The sequence below is a fragment of the Heloderma suspectum genome, chromosome 4 (genome assembly GCF_057233095.1).
Source record: "Heloderma suspectum isolate Gila_16-S chromosome 4, 16-S_ref, whole genome shotgun sequence".
In the NCBI taxonomy this organism is placed as follows: Eukaryota; Metazoa; Chordata; class Lepidosauria; order Squamata; family Helodermatidae; genus Heloderma; species Heloderma suspectum.
In genome coordinates this window covers 187,735,879-187,756,639 of record NC_139461.1, presented here as the reverse complement: position 1 = coordinate 187,756,639, position 20,761 = coordinate 187,735,879, and positions in this window count along the sequence as shown.

The window sequence follows — 20,761 nt, the reverse complement described above, 5'->3', positions numbered from 1 at the left end:
CCTTAAATGCTAAATAGAATGAAGGATGGCATATACATATTTTAAATCTATAATAATAAAATAGTTTGTGTGTCTGTCTGTCTGTCAGCACTGTAGTGCCAGGACCGTAAAACCTAGTCACCTAAAACTTGGAATGCATACTAAAGGGACACTAGGAGTGTGCACCTTAGGGCTATTTTGTTTTTCGAATGCGTTAATTATTTGTAATTAATTTAAATGTGTCCATGTGGTTGAAGACTGCAGTAACATGTTTAACCACTAGGGGCAGATTTCCTTCACTAGCACATAGCTTTGCAGTCCATGTTTAGAGTCAGGGTAGATAAGTAGGCCAAGGGACAGATTTATATACCTGCTGCGGGACACCCCACCCTCAGGGGGATGAAGTGGACTGACCCCCCCTCTCAGGGGCTATAGGGGTGCACCCTCTCAGGGGCTGTGCCTAAGGGTGCCAGTGGGCATGGTGTCACTCAGACAAGGTCACCCAATGTTTCTAACTTTGACAACTGTGTATGTTTGCCTGAAGGCTTCACTGTATCGAACTATGGGTTATTTCAACCCATATGTAGCTGGGTCCATTTGCTAGTAAAGAAATAAAACATGTGTGACCCAATCTCAGGAATTTTCAGAGCCAAAAATGAGCTGGTGAAGATTTTTGTAGAAGGGGAGGAGACTTCTCTAACATTCTACATTCTACCCTCTACTTCTCTAACATTCTTCGATAGGATTACTCCAGTTATACTTTCTCAGAAAGATGGGAATGATTGGCAGTTATTTTCAATTGCATTGTACAGTGCTGGCCCCAGCTTTTTGAAGGCCCTTGGTCAAGGTACCCTCAGTGGGTCCCTCCCTCAGTGAGTCTGCCTTCTCACCACCATTGCTGGCAGCTGCTATTGCTCCTCATCGTCTTTGTAATCATTGCTACCACTTGCTTGCTTGACAGGTAGAGAGCCAGTGAGCAGTGGCATCTTCTGCTTCTCCTTCTCACTCTGTTGTCTAGGCCAGAGCAAGAGGCAGGTGAACATAGTAGGCTGCAGTGGTGAGGAGGAGGAGGAGGAGCAACTGAGCTGTTGTCAGTGGGCCCCTGCTGGAGTGTGGGCCCTTGGCAGGTGCCCAGGCATGCCGATCCTTGATGCTGGGCCTGGCATTGTAAAGTGTGTGTGTGTGTGTGTGTAGCCTTGTACTCCTGAGCTGCTTGTAGGAAGGGCAAAATATAAAAGTAGTACATGCATAATATAATAATAGTTGTAACAGTAATTTCTTTCTGTTGAACTCTTTTTTTTGTGTGTGTGTAAAGAATCATGGAACACTACATCATTCTTAAACTCCTAGTACTTCTGTGAAGTAGATATGTATACAGTAACTGGAGGCTGCTGGGCCCAAACTGGCCCCACATATTTCAGCATATATATTTCAGCATATATTTCAGCACATATATGAGGTAAAACAGAGGTATAAAGAAAGTGATAGTTGCACTACCTTTGCAGGGATTGAAATTAAGGTGTCAGTCCACCGCTTCCTTACTTAAAGCGGCTTTCCTGAAAAACGAATTGTTGATCAGGGCTACTGGGGCTTGCATAAGGTACCGTGATACTGCTGTAAAAATTCCATGCAGCACATTGTTTCATGCAGATGGAACAGTGCACAACTTTTAAAATATTAATTTCCTCCTTTCTTTCAATATATTACTGCTTTATTTATTACTAAATTGTTCTTTTGTTGCCTTCTGACAGCTTGATTTGTTGGGCCGTTACATATCAAGTGAGCCAAAGTCTCTCAGAATGAGTGACTTTCTTTATTCTTTGATCCATACTGAAAATCATTCCCATCAGCTGATACTCTCCAAGTTACTTGGAAGAACTTTGGCACAGTTTGCCTAATCCTACAAACAGTAAAAGCTAAACTCTCCTTTGATTAAAAATAATAATAATAATAATAATAATAATAATGCCAGAAGACTTTGGCACAGAGCCATTAAGGATGCAGGCGACGCTGTAGCAGGCTGACAGAATATTTCACAAAACAGTAAATGTTCTCCTGAGGGTCCCTCAAATGGGCTGCGGCACTTTGCTTGTACTTAACATATATCAACTGTCACCCGACGGCAGTCAGCGTCGAACGGAGCACAATGGAACATCCAGATGGGCTAAACAAAGTGAACAAATGTTCAATGCTATTAAAAGCTGTTTACATCAACTTCCAGTATTTCATGTGGTGAAGGTTTATATTGTGTCACCTCTGAGCTGCTCAGCTCCATCCTCTGCCTACAGAATGCCTTTGTAAACTATTGTTGCTTATGTGTTAAAATAGTGGTATGAAAATGCTTTCACTGTACGTGCTATAGAACATTAGAACAGCAGGAAATGGGTCATTGTATGCTAATTGCTTACTCTCCAATATTTTCAACACTTCTCTTCAGGTTTCCACTTAACAGATCCCCTTTACAAACTTTGCTTCTGGGCCCACCATTCTCACAACATTCTCACAAGCAGCAGTGTGTGTATTGCTGAGGTGTTTTATCTGATGGCAAAGGTTCTCGAAGCTGGGCTGCCCAACTGAGGCATGATGTTAGGGAGGGCCTACAGCTGGGGGAAAAATAGTAGGAAAGCAAATAGTGCAAGAGCGAGGCCCAAAGAGCATTATGATAGTATGTTGTGTGTGTGTGTGTGTGTGTGTGTGTGTAAGGAGGTAGGACAATTTACAATCGCTGTTAGCATTTCCTAGTTTATCTTATTTATTTATTTATTTACAATATTTGTATACCATTCCATATCTAAAACAGATTTCAGAGCGGTGAACATAAAGGTAAAATAGTAAAAGAATAAAAAGATTAAAACACCATATTAAAATTATGTTTTTAAAAAACAGAATGCCAATACAAACCGTGGCTGGTCAGTTAAGGAATGCCTCCTGGAACAGTGCTGTTTTCAGGAGGTGCTGGAAACAACCCAGTGTTGGTGCCTGCCTGACCAGTAGGGGCAGGGAGTTCCAAAGAAAGGGAGCCACCACACTGAAGGCTCTTCTCCTGATGGACTCTAATCAGGCCATAGGTCCACGTGGAACCAACAGGAGCATTCCCTTTGATGATCTCAGTGACTGGGCAGGTTGGTAAGGGAGAAGTTGCTTTCTCAGGTATCCTGGTCCCAAGTTGTTTTGGGCTTTGTACACTAGTACTAAAACCTTAAACCTGGCCCACTAGCAAATCAGCAGCCAGTGCAGTTCTCTCAGCAAAGTAGAGATGTCAGAGAATTCCGCCACGGATTCCAGTGAGGCCGGATTCTTTAGAATCCGGCCCCCCAGAATCCGTGGCGGAATGGCCTCCCGCCTCCCCGCGAAATTCCCCTGCGATGGAACTTACCTGGGGTGGATGCGGCGGCTCCGGTGGCGGCGGCTGATCTCCTGGCTGGCTGCAGCGGGGCTGCTGTGGCCGCCATTTGCATCCTTGCAAGCAGCCGTGATAGGCTACGTAAGTATTCACATAGCCTATCACGGCAAAGAGCAGGGACGCAAATGGCGGCCGCTATGCCATTTGCGCCGCTGCCTTTACCGTTATAGGCTACATAAATAGTTACGTAGCCTATCACGGAAAAGAGCAGGGGCACAAATGGCGTAGCGGCCGCCATTTGCGTCCCTGCTCTTTGCCGTGATAGGCTACATAAATACTTACATAGCCTATCACGACTGCTTGCAAAGACGCAAATGGCGGCCGCTATGACAGCCGCCATTTGCGGCCGTAGCAGCCCAGTCACGGCCGGAACTCCGGCTACGGACGCCCTGGCCGACGGCTCTGTGGAGCTGCTGTGGAGCGAAGCTGGCCAGGGAGGATTCCGGGGGGAGGGATGGAGCGCCTCCCCCCCACCGCAGATGCCCCTGTGTGGAGCCAGGTAAGGGATTCGTACATCCCTACAGCAAAGGAGTTCCATTTTAATATGTATTAGGAACAACCTGTGGTTGTTGCCGTCTGTGGTAAGCAACCAGGGATATAGGTCAGAGGGTTTTCTGGGCTGTGATACGTTGTTAGGATCTGGGATGACTCCACCCACCCGGGCCGATCATTAGTCTTCCTGTGACATGGATAGAATACAAAGGTTTCCAAGTCAGGTTGGGATTTTGCCTTGGCAACAACAGGCAACAACAGGTTCTGCAGCTAGCTACCCAAAGTCCAGCACTAAGAATATGAACACTAGTACCTCAAGCACTCCTATAATTTATGTGGACAACTGTCTCTTGCTGTTCCTCTTGCTGCCCTTTCTCCTTGTGGAAGGGCCACACTAGAGCACAAGCTCTGATGCAGAAGGTCCCAGGTTCAACCCCTGGCATCTGCAGGTAAGACTGGGAAAGGCTTCTGTCTATAACCCTGGAGAGTCACTGCCAGTCATTGTGGACAATGCAGAGGAAGAAGGACCAGTGGTCTCACTCTTGGTATAAGGCAGCTTCCTATGTTCTTTCATTATAAGAGCCTTTTCCTTTAATTTTTTAAAATTCTGATTTTGTTTTTATCACCATTTACACCCGTTCACCAAATTTCTTTTAGCAGACCTGGCTACGTTATGATTCCAGAACACAGCTGCCTCATGTTTCCACCTCGGGTTCCCCTGCCCCCAGTCTGCTGCATCCAATTGAGTGCATGTGTGTACGGGCGCTATTTCACGAAGGACGCAATCCTATACTCGTTTAGACAGAAAAAACCCCTACAACTCCCAGCATTCACCGATTTTAATTTTGTGGCAGAACATGCATAGGATTGCACCCTAAGTTATTGAAGAAGACCAGGGTAGGAATGTGTTTGAGACAGTGTGAAGATTAAAAGAAGGACAGCAACTGGGCTGAAACCAAAATGAATGGAAATGGGACAGGAGTGCTTGTCTGGAGGCACCGTACGATGTGACTTTGTTTATTCTTGTCCATTAATAAATACAACAGATTCACTCTGAAGTAAGCAAGCTCTCTGTGCTTAGCCAGTTCTGCTTGCTGCCATTTGTTTTACATAAGGCCTGCACCTTCAAGGTGTCAGCATATCACACTCCTGCAAAGCCCCCGTATTCATGCTTGACAGAGGTCAAACTGTATGCCTTTAGATGAGCCCTTGGAGCCAGATTGTCAATCCAAATGCAAGCTGCTCCACTTCCTGTTTATGCCTGTGCCGAGTTACATATCCGGACTTGCTTGCCTTCAGCTGCAGGTTTTTCCGTACTCCCTAGGAGATCCCTTCCTTAAAATGGTTTCTTATCATTTAAACAAGCTGCTGGAATTTTGCTAATTCCTGTTTTACTTAACTCACGCTAAATGCTGTATTTGCTAAAGGGATATAACGTTACAAAAGGGCGATTTAAATCACATGTATTATGTATGATCAAAGAGGGCATTAAAGGTAGCATTTTGATTCCAACTTTACTACCTGTCAGAGAGATACTTCCTGTAAACAGACCTGAAGTTGCAGACAATTAAAATGTGGTCTTGTAACTGAAGATGAGTGGCTCAGCTAGGGCTGGATCTTGGGGCCAAAGTCCAGGCCCCCTAGCCCCAACCCCCATGGCCACCCAGAGAGCAGCAGGTCATGGGGTAGCAGAAGCAATGTTTTTCAGATGTTATATTATATAAGAAAACATATTTTAGTTGTTTTAGCTACCTGTGTTCTGGCATGGGTGGATTCTAAGGTTGGCACATCTCACCCTACTCAGCCAAGTCTATAAAAGAGACAGTCCTACTGCACTTTGTAAATATGTAGGTGGTAGCAGCAGGTTATTATGGAGAAGACTGAATTCAGTGGACCAGCTGAGTGACTTTCCCAATGACCTCTAGAGGGGGGCCTCTAGAGAATGACCTAGTTCACACTTAACAACAAACCATGGTTTAATTAAACATGGTTTGTTGAATTGTGTATTGTCATTATGTGTGAACCCAGAACTATGGTTTAACTATGGATTGTTAACCATGAACAACCCACGAAGAGGCTTGTTGTTGGGTTGTGAATTGTGGGTTGTTTAAACCATGGGTTGTCGTTACATGGTTTCTTGTTGAATTGTTCATAGGTTGTTTTGCCAGGCTACAGAAGCAGCAGGCAAAAGCAGTAAAAAGAACCAGCCTCTATACATGCCAGTACTGCAGTGCTGCAAAAGCATTTGGGATACAGAGAGGGAGTGAGCAAAAGAGGAGAGAAACAAACAACCCAGGGACTGAGAAAACAAACCATGGTTTGTTTGATGTCTGCCAGACAAACCCTAGGCAGGGCAACAAACCTAGGAGGGTTTAGCATTCTGTGCGAGCCAGTTCTCAACCACAGTATCTCTATAAAAATATTGGAACAACCACAAAAAGATGTTAAAAATTCACATTGTCATTAAGTATTATATGTAAGACCAAATAGTTACATAGCATATATTAAATATGAGCGGAATCTACCACTGAGCAGAGGTGTAACACTTGAAGCCCTGACCCTTTAGATAGAGTAAATAGCCTCTGGCAAAGGTACAAGAAGTGATTTTTAATAAATAATTCAGCTGCCTGCTGTGGAAATGCCAAATGAAGCATTGTATACGGAAGAGAATTGGTCAAAGTAGCTCAGTCAAACGTAGAGGGGTTGAGTTTTTCTTTTTTGTCCTCATGTCATCTGGACAGAACAATATCTTGACATGTCTTTGTTGACTGCAGAGAAACCCCTAATGACTCATCTGAAAAGACATAGTGTAGTTCCACCTTTGTAGCTAAGCAGGTCTGGAGATGGCTGGCATCTAGATGGGAGTCTGACACACACACACACACCCCTCCCCAAGTATGCTGCTCCATGCTCCTTGGAGGAAAAATAGAGTACAAAATGTACACATTTTAAACAGGAAGTGACCTTGGTTTAACTGAGAACATATGTGTAAAGTGTCATCTTGAAGAATCCGTGTTCGTTTTAACAGACATATTTAATGCCATGCTGGCTTGGTTTTGCATAACGATTTTGTGAAAATTTGCTCTGAAGTAGACTTGATGGTGGTGGTGGTGGGGACAAGCCCTCCTCGCCGAGGCTACTAGTCATCATGATGACCGTGTCTTGCCTTTGTTATCAGAGGCAGTATGTATACCAGCATGAACAGAGGCTGCTATTTCACTCATGTCCTGCTTATGGGCTTCCCATGGGTACCTGGGCGGGCACTGTGCGAACAGAATGCTGGACTAGATGGGCCTTTGGTCTGATCCAGCTATGTTCTTATGTCGTTTTTACATATCAAAGTTGGGTAGGTGACGGATTGTACTTGAACACTGAAGGGTGATGCAGTAAAAAGGCTCTGAACCCTCCCCCTTAACATCCCCTCAGATAATTAATTGCTCAGTCTAGGTACTTTTCTCTCCCAGCATCAGAGCAGCTGGAACAACCGACTGCATGGAGGTAAGATGTGCGTGTGTCAGGGGGAGTGTTTAGTTTCCTTCCCCCTTTTGCTCCTTTTAATAAAATGAGATATGCTCCATCCCACTTTATATGTGAATGGGACAGACATGTGAATGATGGGGGCTAACTATAGTTAATATGCAACTTGAGGAGTGACTGGCACATTCCTGTGTCATTTTGAGGATGGAACTATGTAAAGAAAAATTGGACTTCTGCTTGCATGATATTCCCACCATACAGGCAGGTGAAATGTACCTATAGGATGGTCATGAAAAGCAAGACCGTAGTTGTTTTTCTTTGGTCTGGTACTTTTACAGCATAACCCAGTGCATGCCACAAATACATTCCACCTAGTACAATGGAACTTACTCCCATGTAAGTGTATATAGGAGTGCTCAGTGCAGCCTTCGGTGTATTGTTGGAAACAGGCACTTTTAACCCCATTCAGATTGCTTCATGTGTGGGTGACAGAACATTCCATGTGGGAAGAAGCAAACTCTGCCCTGAATTGTGATTTCATACATCACCATGCAACCCATTAAATTGGTTGGAGAAATGGACTGATTCACTGAAAGGATTTTTAGGCCACCTGACAGGACAATGCCCTCTTTAGGTGGCTTACGAACGTAAGAACTAAAATCTCAATTCCAGTACTAGAACATATCTAGATATAGGGCATCTCTACACCAGCCTAAAATCCTGCCTTTAAAATGGGGCTTTCTGCTTCCGCTTTAAATGCAGGATCACAATGACTCCCTTTTTCACCCCCTTCCTTTCCCCCTCCCCCTCCCCTTCCCCCTCCTTCTCCCTGTATCTGAGTCTTCCATTATCTTTCCTTGATCTTGCTCCTCTTCTTGCTGCTTTAACTCTTTTGACGGAGGAAACAGAAGTGGAACACAATGAGGTAATATGATAGCTCATTATCTGCGATCTATTTAAAAGCGGAACAAAGGGCAGGAGACGCCCTGGAGGGATGCAGCATCACATGAAGAGCCCGCAAACTTCCGCAAAGGAGCAATGTCAATCGCAGGATAAAAGCTCCTTGTGAAGAAAGCCATAATCTTGAAATAATTTAGCTGACATATATTTCAGCTTAACTGTAAACATTTTAATGGTGGTTGTTTTTTGTTCAGATAAATGTTTGTTATTACCTCAGATTAATTAGTTATAATTGAGGATAAATGGTCACTTTTTAATATAACTTTTATAGTTATATAAAAAAGGTGCTTTCTGCTGGTGCATCATATTAGAATTTGTGCTTAGGGTAAACAGTTCAGACAACACTTTAATCGCAAATACAACACAGTCCAGGCTAAAAATACATTGCGTAACATATCCAGAGTAAATGTGTGAGTTGATTGATTGATTGATTGATTGATTACATTTATATCCCGCCTTTTTTCCTCCTCAAGGAATCCAAGGCAGCGTACATAATCCTCCTCCTCTCCATTTTATCCTCATAACAACCACCCTGTGAGGTAGGTTGGGCTGAGAGTCTGTGACTGGCCCAGAGTCACCCAGTGAGCTTCCATGGTTGAATGAGGACTAGAACCCAGATCTCCTGACTCCCAGTCCAACACTCTAGCCACTACATCACACTGGCCCCCACAGTTGGTGCTATGTTGAAGTCAATGGGCGTTCTATGTGATGTTCACAATCCAGAGCCCCTTTCTTATATGCACTGCTTCTTTAAAAGCAGAAGATTTTGTGTGTATCGTGGGAAATATGTGACTGCACGATGAAGATTCCATCATATTGAAGAGAACACAAGGGCTGTGTGTGCCCAGGACTCATGGGGCTGTTCTGATTGCGACCCTCATGTTTAGGATTGCACACTGGAAAGAATAATGATTGAACTTAATGACTGTAATGTTATCTTAAAAGATGCTCCTAATGAATATAGAGTAGCGTTCAAATATGAATGTGAGGGCTGTCCACTATTTAAATAATCTTTGATTGATCACCTGAGATTTAACTGATTAAAACATTATGTAGAAATTACATTTAAATAATTTTGCATATTGCCTAACCCTTAATATAGATGCCTTTCGAGATATTGGAAGCGAAGTGGCACAGCATACAATTTAATAGCCTTCACTGTGATCTTTTCGGTGCCAGGCGAAGACCTTTTTATTTTCCCAGGCTTTTTAGTTCTTCGGTTTTGTTTTTAAATGTTTATTATAGTGTTTTTAGATCTTTACACTGCTGCTGGCTTTTACTCTAGTTTTACTTTGGTTTTATTCTGTTTTAAACATGTAAAGGTTTTATATTACGTTTTCATCATGCTGTATTTTAGGGTTTTAATGTTTGTGAACTGCCCAGACAGCTTTGGCTATTGGGTTGTATAGACATGTAATAAATGAATAAAATAAATAATAAATTAATTAAAAAGTACTACCGAATGGATGGAAATGCTAGTTTTAATATTTTATTTCTCATTCCCTATTACAGCAACATACCTGAACCTTTAAAAACCCCAGACAACAAAATAAGTGTGATCTTAACTCACAGCCCCTATAGTTTAATATTTTCTCCACTACTTAATTAACTACAGCTTTAGTTGATTACTGTTCTCATTAATTTGCTTACATCGGGACACTATAATAAATGTGGGATTTCTTCATTGGTATTTTTTTTAATGATAAAACTATAACTTTTCTTGTGTGACTACAATTAAGGTTGAAATTTCTCCAAAACGGCACTTTGATTTATATCAAAAAGAGAAGATTAAAGTCTGAAGGATTTTATTAGTCCAACACCGGTATCCCACATATTGTAATTGACATATGGTATCTGCCAGAAACTAATATGTAATAAAAAGAGCAAGAGGATCTCAAGAGCCTCTTGTTGAGGGTGAAAGAGGAGAGTGCAAAAGCTGGTTTGAAACTCAACATTAACAAAACTAAGATCATGGCATCTGGCCCCATCACTTCCTGGCATATAGAAGGGGAAGAAATGGAAGCAGTGACAGATTTTACTTTCTTGGGCTCCAAGATCACCGCAGACGGTGGCTGTAGCCATGAAATTAAAAGACGCTTGCTCCTTGGGAGGAAAGCTATGGCCAACCTAGACAGCATAGTAAGAAGCAGAGACATCACCTTGCCGACAAAGGTCCGTCTAATCAAAGCTATGGTTTTCCCAGTAGTAATGTATGGCTGTGAGAGCTGGACTACAAGGAAGGCTGAGCGCCGAAGAATTGATGCTTTCGAACTGTGGTGCTGGAGAAGACTCTTACGAGTCCCCTGGACTGCAAGGAGGTCAAATCAGTCCATCCTAAAGGAAATCAACCCTGAGTGCTCATTGGAAGGACAGATACTGAAGGTGAAGCTCCAATATTTTGGCCACCTAATGCGAAGAGAAAACTCCCTGGAAAAGACCCTGATGCTGGGAAAGACTGAAGGCCAAAGGAGAAGGGGACGGCAGAGGATGAGATGGCTAGATAGCATCACGGATGCAATGAATATGAACTTGAGCACGCTCCGGGAGAGAGCGCAGGACAGGAAGGCCTGGCGTGCTATGGTCCATGGGGTCACGAAGAGTCGGACACGACTGAACGACTGAACAACAACAAGGTGGACAAGCAGAGATTGAAAAAGTAAAAAGCTTCATTCCGTTATCAGTTGTGACCACAATCTTCATTCCTATTATTTAGAAAAAGCCAAAAGAGAAAAGAACTTCATTCCATTATCAGTTGTGACTGCAAGCTACATATTTATTTATTTATTTGAGAGATTACTTATTATTACTTATTATTATGAAATTATTTTATATTTATTTATAATAGTTGCATACCGCTCCATATCTAAAACAGATTTTGGAGTGGTTAACATAAAAGATAAAATAATTAAAGAATAAAAAGATTAAAATGCCATATTAAAATTATGCTTAAAAAAAAACAGAATACCAATAAAAACTGTGGTTGGTCAGTTAAGGAATGCCTCCTGGAACAGTGCTGTTTTTAAGAGGTGCTGAGAACAACACAGTGTTTGACCTCCAGCAGCACAGAGGTCCTAAGGAAGGGTGCCGCCACACTGAAGGTGCTTCTCTTGATGGACTCCAATTGGGCCATAGGTTCATGTGGAACCAACAGGAGCATGCAATTTCATTTCTATACTGCCCAATAGCTGAAGCACTCTGGGCATTTCACAAAAATTACACACTGTAATGCAAGATAATAAAAACATAAAATCTCTAACACAGAAAACCAAAAAGAATTTAAATGGCTAACAGAGTTACAACAAAATTCTGGACCAGATAAAAACAGGGTATGTATTCCTGTTCAATTAAAACATATTCTCAGGGTGGGTTACAACACTGTCAGTAAAATGCAGTAACAATGAACAGTGTAAAATAACCTTCCCCAGCCTGGTGCCCTCCAGATGTGTTGGACTACAACTCCTAGCATTCCCCTACTTTTAACAATAGATAAAGGCAACATTAAAAACAATCAAGACCTTACAGTAGCAATTAAAAAATGGGGGGGGGAGGTGTTCACCTGGCACCCAAAAGATAAACACAACGTACAGGTCTAGTGTCAGCTCACAGCATTAATGGCCAGTTGCTGGTGTGTCAGTGCCTGAGCTGTGCCCGGCCTTCATTCCCTCCTTATGTTTTTTCCTCCAGTGTTCCAATCAGAACTGGACTGTGAAGAGCCACCATTTTAATTTCCCATCAGTCTGGGGGGCACTGTGGGAAATGAAAGTGGTCTATCCATTTGGAGCATGGTGGGAAATGAAACCTCTCCTATACCCAGCGATCCAATGATGTTTGGAGTTGTGCTGCATACTGCCACCACCAGGGGTGCCTGCCAAGGCTCATCCACATAAGTCTGATTGACTGCAACGGGCCTACTCTAAAGCCCTGTTCCGGTGTTCTAATCAGTAGGGCTGTGCAGGACCCCCCGATCCGACTTGGAAGCCGCTTTGTGGCTTCGGAGACTGGTCCGATTCTAGGGATGTCAGAGAATTCCGCCATGGGTCATGGTGAGGCCGAATGCCAGTGCATTTGGGCCCCCGAAATCCATGGCAGAACGAAGCCCTGCCCCCCCAACCCACGAAAGGCGTGCGAAACGGAGCACTTACCTGCTGCCGTCCGCGCTGACTTGTGAATGGTGGCCGCCCTGCGGCCGCCATTCACTTCCTCATCATAGCCATGATAGGCTACATAAGTATTTACGTAGCCTATCATGGCAAGCAAAAACCCCCACAGCGTACACAAATCGTGGCGGCTACGGCGGCGGCCATTTGCGTTCCCTATTTTTAGCCGTTTTAGCTTACGTAAATATTTATGTAGGCTATTACGGCAAAAAAAGGGGAACGCAAATAGCGTAGTGGGCGCTATTTGCATTCCTTTTTTTTTGCTGTAATTGCCTACGTAAATATTTACATAGGCTGAAATGGGGGGGGGGAAGGAACGCAAATGGCGCCCACTACGCTATTTGCGTTCCCCCTTTTTTTGCCGTAATAGCCTACGCAAATATTTACGTAGGCTAAAACGGCTAAAAATAGGGAACGCAAATGGCGGCCGCCATAGCCGCCACCATTTGCGTACACTGTTTGTTTGTTTTTTTGGCTTGCCGTGATAGGCTACGTAAATACTTATGTAGCCTATCACGGCAGCTTCGCAGGATGCAAATGGCGGCCGCAGCAGCCCGTCCGCGGCCGGAACTCCGGCTGCGGACGGCCCTGGCCGGCGGGTCTGCGGAGCCGCCGCAGAGCAGAGCCAGCCAGGGAGGATTCCAGGGGGAGGGACGGAGCACCTCCCCTCCACCGCGAATCACATCTGCGAAAAGGTAAGTGACTTTCGGACATCCCTACCCGATTCGGCTCGGGCAGATTCGGGGGCCCCCAACCCAACTCGGCCCTGAACCCGAAGTAGGATTCAGATGCTGAACCCCACTTCAGGTCCCCCTCGGTGCCCCCAGCAAACTCCCTTACCTTGCCACTGCCTCCGCCGCCTCCACCTCCTCCCCCACCGTCCTCGCTGCCACCTCCGCTGCCACCTCCATTGTCCTCACCGCCACCATCCTTGCTGCCTCCAGCACCACCGTCTGTTACTGTATACATATCTACGGAAGTACTAGGAGTTTAAGAATGATGCAGTGTTCCACTTTACAAAAAAAGAGTTTGACAGAAAGAAATTACTGTTACAACTATTATTATATTATGCATGTACTACTTTTATATTTTGCCCTTCCTACAAGCAGCTCAGGAGTACATGGCTATACACACACACACACACACACACACAAACACACACACTTTACAATGCCAGGGCCAGCATCAAGGATTGGCATGCCTGGGCACCTGCCAAGGGCCCATACTCCAGCACGGGCGGTGGAGGCGGTGAGGATGGCGGTGAGGATGGCGGTGGAGGCGGGGACAGAGATGATGTTGGCGGCGGAGGCAGCAGAGGAGATGGCAACCTGATGTGGCTGGGCTGGGGGTGCCAAAGCTCCAAAGCACACCAATTGCATTGGAGAGCCCCCAACCCACTCTGGGTCGCTTCATGCCCCATCCGCTTTGTCTCAGAAGGGGCTCAAAGTGACCCGAAACAGCCCACTTTGACTTGGGGTTTGGGCCTCGGGCCGAAGTGCTGCACAGCCCTACGAATCAGCATCTTGTTTGAACCCGCGAGGAGGGGAGTTTGCCAGCCCTTGCCCCCCCTGTTGTTGCACTGAAGGCATGCAGGGTGACTTTGTGAAGGGCTCTCCATGCAATCCTATCCAGCATTCTGGAACTTGTGGAGAACCCCCCTCCCCCATGGATAGAAGAGGCTTTCCTCCTCACAAAGTCGCCCTGCAGGCATTCAACATGCCGAGAGCAACAACGGAAGGGGCGGGGTTAGTTTGCTTCCCTCTTCACGTTTTTAAACAACATGCTGATTAGAACATCTGAATAGGGCTTAAGTATGGCTAAGTCTGGATCCAGCCCATTGACACTGGCAAAGCTGTGCTGTGGTGTGTCAAAGTGTTCATATGAAACATCACTCTACTTTTAAAAAATTGCCCTGTAATGGCTTCATTACCTCTGTCACCACTTCAGCAATTTGTCTGAATCCACCTGTATCTTCCTTTTATCACTTTGTATTCTGAAATATTTGTCTGTGCTATTATGCTGCAAAATAGAATTTCTGGTTTTAAAAAAGTTTGGGACTAGATATGATCTTAACAATTAGTGCTGATGATTCCACACACCCCTTTCATCTCCTGTCCATTTATTTCTGCTATAATGAGGATGTATGATGCCTCTCTAAAAGCAGCTAGAATGAAAACAAACACATCTACCAAGTTTGGCAAGCAAGCGAACAGAGACAGATTAATTTTGTTGTGAGCTTCAAAGGGTTCCTGAAAGAAGCTCTTTCACTGATGGTAAAGTGGCACACTATGCCTGTAGCATGGAAAGTCTGAGTTGCATTCTTAACTTAGTACAGTGTGGGAAAGTTGATGGACAATAGCAATAATGTTGGTTCCATTTCTAATTTCAGGATATTTCAAAGAAACAAATCCCAGTCATTAATTTGCAACACTCTAATTTTTGTGGATTAATTATGGTTAATTAATAATTCTATTATTATTAATAAATAATTTATTTATTTGGATTTATTTTTTGGATTGCGTTTTTTATGGTCTGATTTTTATGTATCTTTTCTCATTGCAGGTCTAGACAATCTAGTGACAGTCAAGACCAGTAGTGCAGTGGCAAATTCAGAAGTGCAGGGTTCCTTCCTGACAGTCACAGCCACGCCCCCTCACAGCCACGCCCCCTTCTAAGATTGTACAACCTTGTAAGATATACAACCTTCAACTGTGATCCAAAAACAGTGCAGCCGAGAGTAAGGCAGTGGTATTTCCGTTGGACATCTGAGAAAAAATGCAGGGGTGTTAAAATCTTTTTCACTCACTCACTCATACACATTTTAGGTTTGATGCTAAATATGATACTAAATATGATACCAAAATATGATACTCTATGGAAGCATCACCCTCAACTCAGCCCTCATGGACAGATCCCTTCTCATTTAAACAACCCATTTGCACACTCCCTTAGCGCCCCAACATTACCCATTAGCTTTCCCTAAGCTCCTTCATTATATCTCTTCCCTCCTCCAACTGAAATGTCCACACACCTAGCTAGATTGAAACACACATAGACACACACACACACACACACACACACACACCTTCTTTCTCCCCTCCCCCAACTGATTTTTTTCTGTTTCCCTTCCCTCCACCAGGGTTTGTTTGCCCAGGTACATGCCAACCTCGTACCAAAAATTATAGCTGATAGAGCAGGTTGCATTTGGATTCTGCTTACTGTAGAAATTAATGTTCAAGAATTAACAGTGCGATCCAATTTGTGTATTTCGAATTAAATTTACAGAGATCTTGGGAGGCTGCAATCCTAGGCACACTTAACTCGGAAAAGCCCAATTGGCAATTGAACATAGTGGGACTGACTTCTGAGTAAACATGCATAGGATTGTGTGATAAATCCTAAAAATTGGCACAAACCAACTCTTACAATGAATATTATTAATAATTCAGTAGCTGAATAAGACATCATCTTGCTTCTCATTTGCACCACCCATCTGCCCCCATCTTTTTCATGTTCATCAAAATGTGAAAGAAACTTTTCCATAAGATTTCTCCAGCCCCCGCCCCTCCCGTAAAGGACCAAAAGGCACCAGTCCTAAACACACTTAACTGAGGGAGCTGGTGTGTTGCTGTGGCCCTGTTCTCCTTTCCTGCCCTGGAATTGTGGGAGTGGGATAGGATGATGCTCTAGCCGGCTCTGGCTGGGGTACTGGGGTATAGTCTGGAGAACTGCGAAGAACAAGCTTAAGCATCAGGAGTTTTAAGGGTGATGCAGCAATGAGCCCCCCCGCCCAAACCAACCTCAGTTACGGGTATGTAAATCAGCTTTATGTGTGTTTTTAAATAAAAGGTACAAAACAATGGGAGCATATTTTCAAGAGGAGGACAAGGGCCTAGGCCATTCACATCTCCACACCCTTACTTCCTAAAGGCACATTATATGTAAGGGGTCCTTCACACGGAGCTTTTCTCCTGCGATTGAGATTGCTCCTTCAGGGAAGTTTGTGGGCTCTTTATATGATGCCGCCGTGATCATTCAAGCACGTCCTGCACTAAATGCCCTTTGTTCTGCTTTTAAATAGATCGCAGATAATGAGCTATCAAATGACCTCGTTGTCTTCCGCTTTAGTTTCCTCTGTGAAAAGAGTAAAAGCGGCAAGAAGAGGAGTGAGAGCAATGAAAGACATGGAAGACTTGGGTACGGGGAGATGGAGGGGGAAGGTGGTGGTGGGAAAGGAAACACATGAAAAAGGGAGTCATTGTGATCCTGCATTTAAAACGGAAGCAGAAAGCCCCGTTTTAAATGCAGGATTTTAGGCTGGTGTAGAGATGCCCTAAATGGTGAGGAAAAAGGAGAACCTAATGATGATGACGATGACGATGATGATGATAATAATAATAATAATAATAATAATAATAGCTAGTATAATCAAAGATTAAGTTTCAAATAGCTATATAACTTTAGATTACAAATTAAATTTAAATGTAGATGGTAAGCTTCTAGGAGCAGAGACCTGACTTTATTTTTGCTTATGATTCTCTGAAAAGTACCACATATCTTGTAAAAACCAAAGTCTGTGCATCTTCTGGAAGCAGCTGAAGACATGTTTTATTCAAACTGTTTTTGGTGACCAGAAACAGGGAAAGATAAAGTAGATTGGTTAGCATATTATTACCAGCCCTGAGCCTTTGGGATGAAGTAGACTATACATCCAACCAATTCATTAAATAAATAGTACATCAGATACGGACAGCAATGATGATGTATTTTTTTCTTCCTCAGATAAAATAGTAACCCAATCGTATGGATAGAATAACGCCTCATGGCCATGGGGTTTACTCTCAGGTATGGGGACTTACTCCCAAGTAAGCGCAAAGCAAATATATGGAGAAAATGAGTGTGTGTGTGTGTGTGTGTGTGTGAAGAGGGAGAACAAGAGAAACGCTGCTTTTCTTAACAAATGTATTTAAAGACCATCAGGACTAGCTGCTGCAAGCAAGCAGCAGCAGCGACTGCTGTAGGGCTCTTCCAGCCGCCTGCCCTGCCCCACAAGTAAACAATGGCGGCAGTGCCCCCCCCACGCTCGTGCTGCTGCCATGGACAGCAGCAGCAGCAGCAGGCCTGAATGGGTGGCCGGTAGGATGACGAGGGCGGCACTGGTTGCGCAGGCACAGAGCGGGAACAGGTGGAGAAGCTGAGAGCTGAGGAGGAGAATAGGGGGTGCTGAGAGGAGACTGCAGAGCTCCCTCAGGCTCCCTCTCTCGTCCCCTTTGCCTGGCTGGCTCTGCATGGTAGGCAGCCACCCACCACCCGCACTCCCTTCCTCTGCTCCCTCCTCCTCCCCCAGCAGACTGCGACCCAGCTGGGGGCTGGCCTCAGTAAAAATGCAGGAGCGAAGCCCCGGTGCAACCTGCCACCACTACACCCCGGTCAAGTCCACAGTTTTTAAAACTGTAGTTCTTAAGATAAGGTCTACTATGCTGTTTCAATTTGTTGGTCAATTTGCTATAGCTTTTGCTATATAACAATTTGCTATATAAAATTTGATAATGTTATCTATTTAGTTGTTCTCTGTCAGTTGTATTTTGTATATTAATTGCAGTGGTTAGTGGCTGATGCAAATATCTATATCATCTATCTATCTATCTATCTATCTATCTATCTATCTATCTATCTATCTATCTGACTATCATCTATCTTCTATCTATCTTTTTCAATTGCTTTGCTAAAATGTACTTCTTTAGAGACGCTGTGCAATTATATAAACCATATTGATACAGTTGTGTATGTATATAGTTGTGTATATCTGAAGTTGTTTCATTTTTAAATGAGCGACAAAGATGCTTAGCCATTAAGAAGATTCTATTTCCAACAGACTTCTTGAAGTTCAGTAAATTTTCCAAATAGCTGGAATATAATCTAAAATTATTCAAACAGACTTAAACTGCAATCCTGTACCTGCTTACCTGGTAATAAACCCCACTGAGCTCAATGGGACGTACTTCTAAGCACATATGTATATGATTGTGCCATTAGAAGAGGGATTTGTCCCAGGCATGCTGTTGTGATTTCCACTCCAGTTTATTATTTTATGTCATGACTTAGTGCTAAGTTCATAGGCATCACAAAACATGTAGCTACAAGCAGGGCCCTTCATCAGTTGTAACATCTTCCCTTCAGACTTTGGGATAAATAGACTTCTCCATTTACCACTGACACGTGTGTGAGGAACAGCCCATAACATGATTGAACTCCATTGATTTTTCATAAAAGTTTAATAAGACGATACAGGTCAAAAGCTTTGCAAAATTTGCAATAAATTTTGGCAGCTATCTGCACTAGATTTGCTGGGAAAGCTGACATCTGAGGAGCGAAAGTACTGGCTAAGAATATGAAAGGTGATGAGCACTGTGAAACTTTTGATTGGGTCTTTGCATTAAGTGCTGTTCCTCACCTCATCAAATTAAATCTTCATGTCCAGAGATTTCATTTGTTAGATAATATGTGCTCTTCACCAACAACATGCAATATAAAAGCACCTTTCTAAGGGGTTCATCATACAGGAGGAGAAATCTGCATCAATACCGGGGCTTTCTCCATCTGGTTTCATCACGGGATTAGCTCCTTTACACGTTTGTTTCTATCTCATTATATTCCATTCCTTACCTTTTCACAGGGTGGCTACTTCTCAGTGAAAAGCCATGACATGCATGGGGAGGGGGCATCATGAATTTTCCTCCCTGGTTCCTGCTCCTTTCCCTCTCCTTGCAGATTAGTGGTGGCTTGCTTGTGATTGACACACAATGTGGGTGGACAGCAACCTCCACTGAACTGCCCGAACCCCACCCCTGCAGGCACCAGCTTCCCAGTGAACTGCTGGAATGCTGGTTTGCTGGACGTTCTGTGCTGTGCAGTAAGCAGACGAAGTTGGAAGCAAAAGTTGATGCCTTGCATTTAGTCACAGCATGGTGGCAAGCTGGCATAGAATCATAGAATAGCAGGGTTGGAAGGGGCCTACAAGACCATCGAATTCAACACCCGGCTCAATGCAGGAATGCAAGTCAAAGCATCCCTGACAGATGGCTGTCCAGCCTCGTCTTGAATGCCTCCAGTGTGGGAGAGCCCACCACCTCCCTAGGTCATTGGTTCCATTGTCGCATTGCTCTAACAGTCAGGAAGTTTTTCCTGATGTTCAGCTGGAATCTGGCTTCCTGTAATGAGCCCATTATTCTGTGTCCTGCATTCTGGGATGATCGAGAAGAGGTCCTGGCCTTCCTCTCTGTGACAACCTTTCAAGTATTTGAAGAGCGCTATCCTATCTCCCCTCAGTCTTCTCTTCTCAAGGCTAAACATGCCCAGTTGTTTCAGTCTCTCTTCACAGGCCTTTGTTTCCAGTCCCCTGATCATCTTTGTTGTCCTCCTCTGAACCTTTTCCAGTTTGTCTGCATCCTTCTTAATACACTTCAATGTATTAAATTATCAAACAGGCTTATTCTTTTAAGTGTGCCTAAATACACCTTTGAAGTTGGAAATTCAACAGTCTTTGAACACTCTTAGGTGGGTGGGTGAGTTGGTAGGGAGGTGGCGGTTAACCTCAGAGAGTTTTCGTCTTCAGAGGACAGGGAAGAGTGTACAAGGGGTGGCGTTGCTTTGTATGTCAAAAAGGTCCTATTGTCAAACAAACTAGAAACCTCAAAAGAGGCAGACTTCTCCACATAAACACCATCAGTAACAATACCAGGTCTCAAAGGTAATTTGTCCTGGGGACTTGTTATCATCCTGACCAGAATGCTCAGGGTGATCTTGAGATGGAGAATGAAATCATGGAGGCATCTGATGGAGAAAGTGTTGTAGTAATGGGTGGTTTCAATTAGCATGGCGGCAAGCCAGCAAGTCAGTATACTAAGTCAGTATACTATATGCTCACCACCCCGAAGTCACTGCCATCGTCATCGTGACCATGCCTCCAACAACTGCCCACAGCCGCACACACAGAGCGGTTTCTCTGTGCTATGGGAGAAATACACGGGGTGGTCATGATGTCTGAAGACACTTTGGTACCCAAGAGAGGCAATTCCAAAGGTAAAGCATTATAAGATACTTAAGAATTGACCTTTGCTGTCTTTCATCAGGCCACCTGAGAGACCCCGTAGGGCCAGATTAGGACCCCAGGAGGGTCTGACTGGTCCCCAGGCCTGTGCTTCTGCATCCTTGCTTTCAATAGTACCCTAAAATTTGCTGCCTGAGTTGGGTTGGTTCATCCTGGCTAATCACAGGGCTGGTCCTGCTGCCC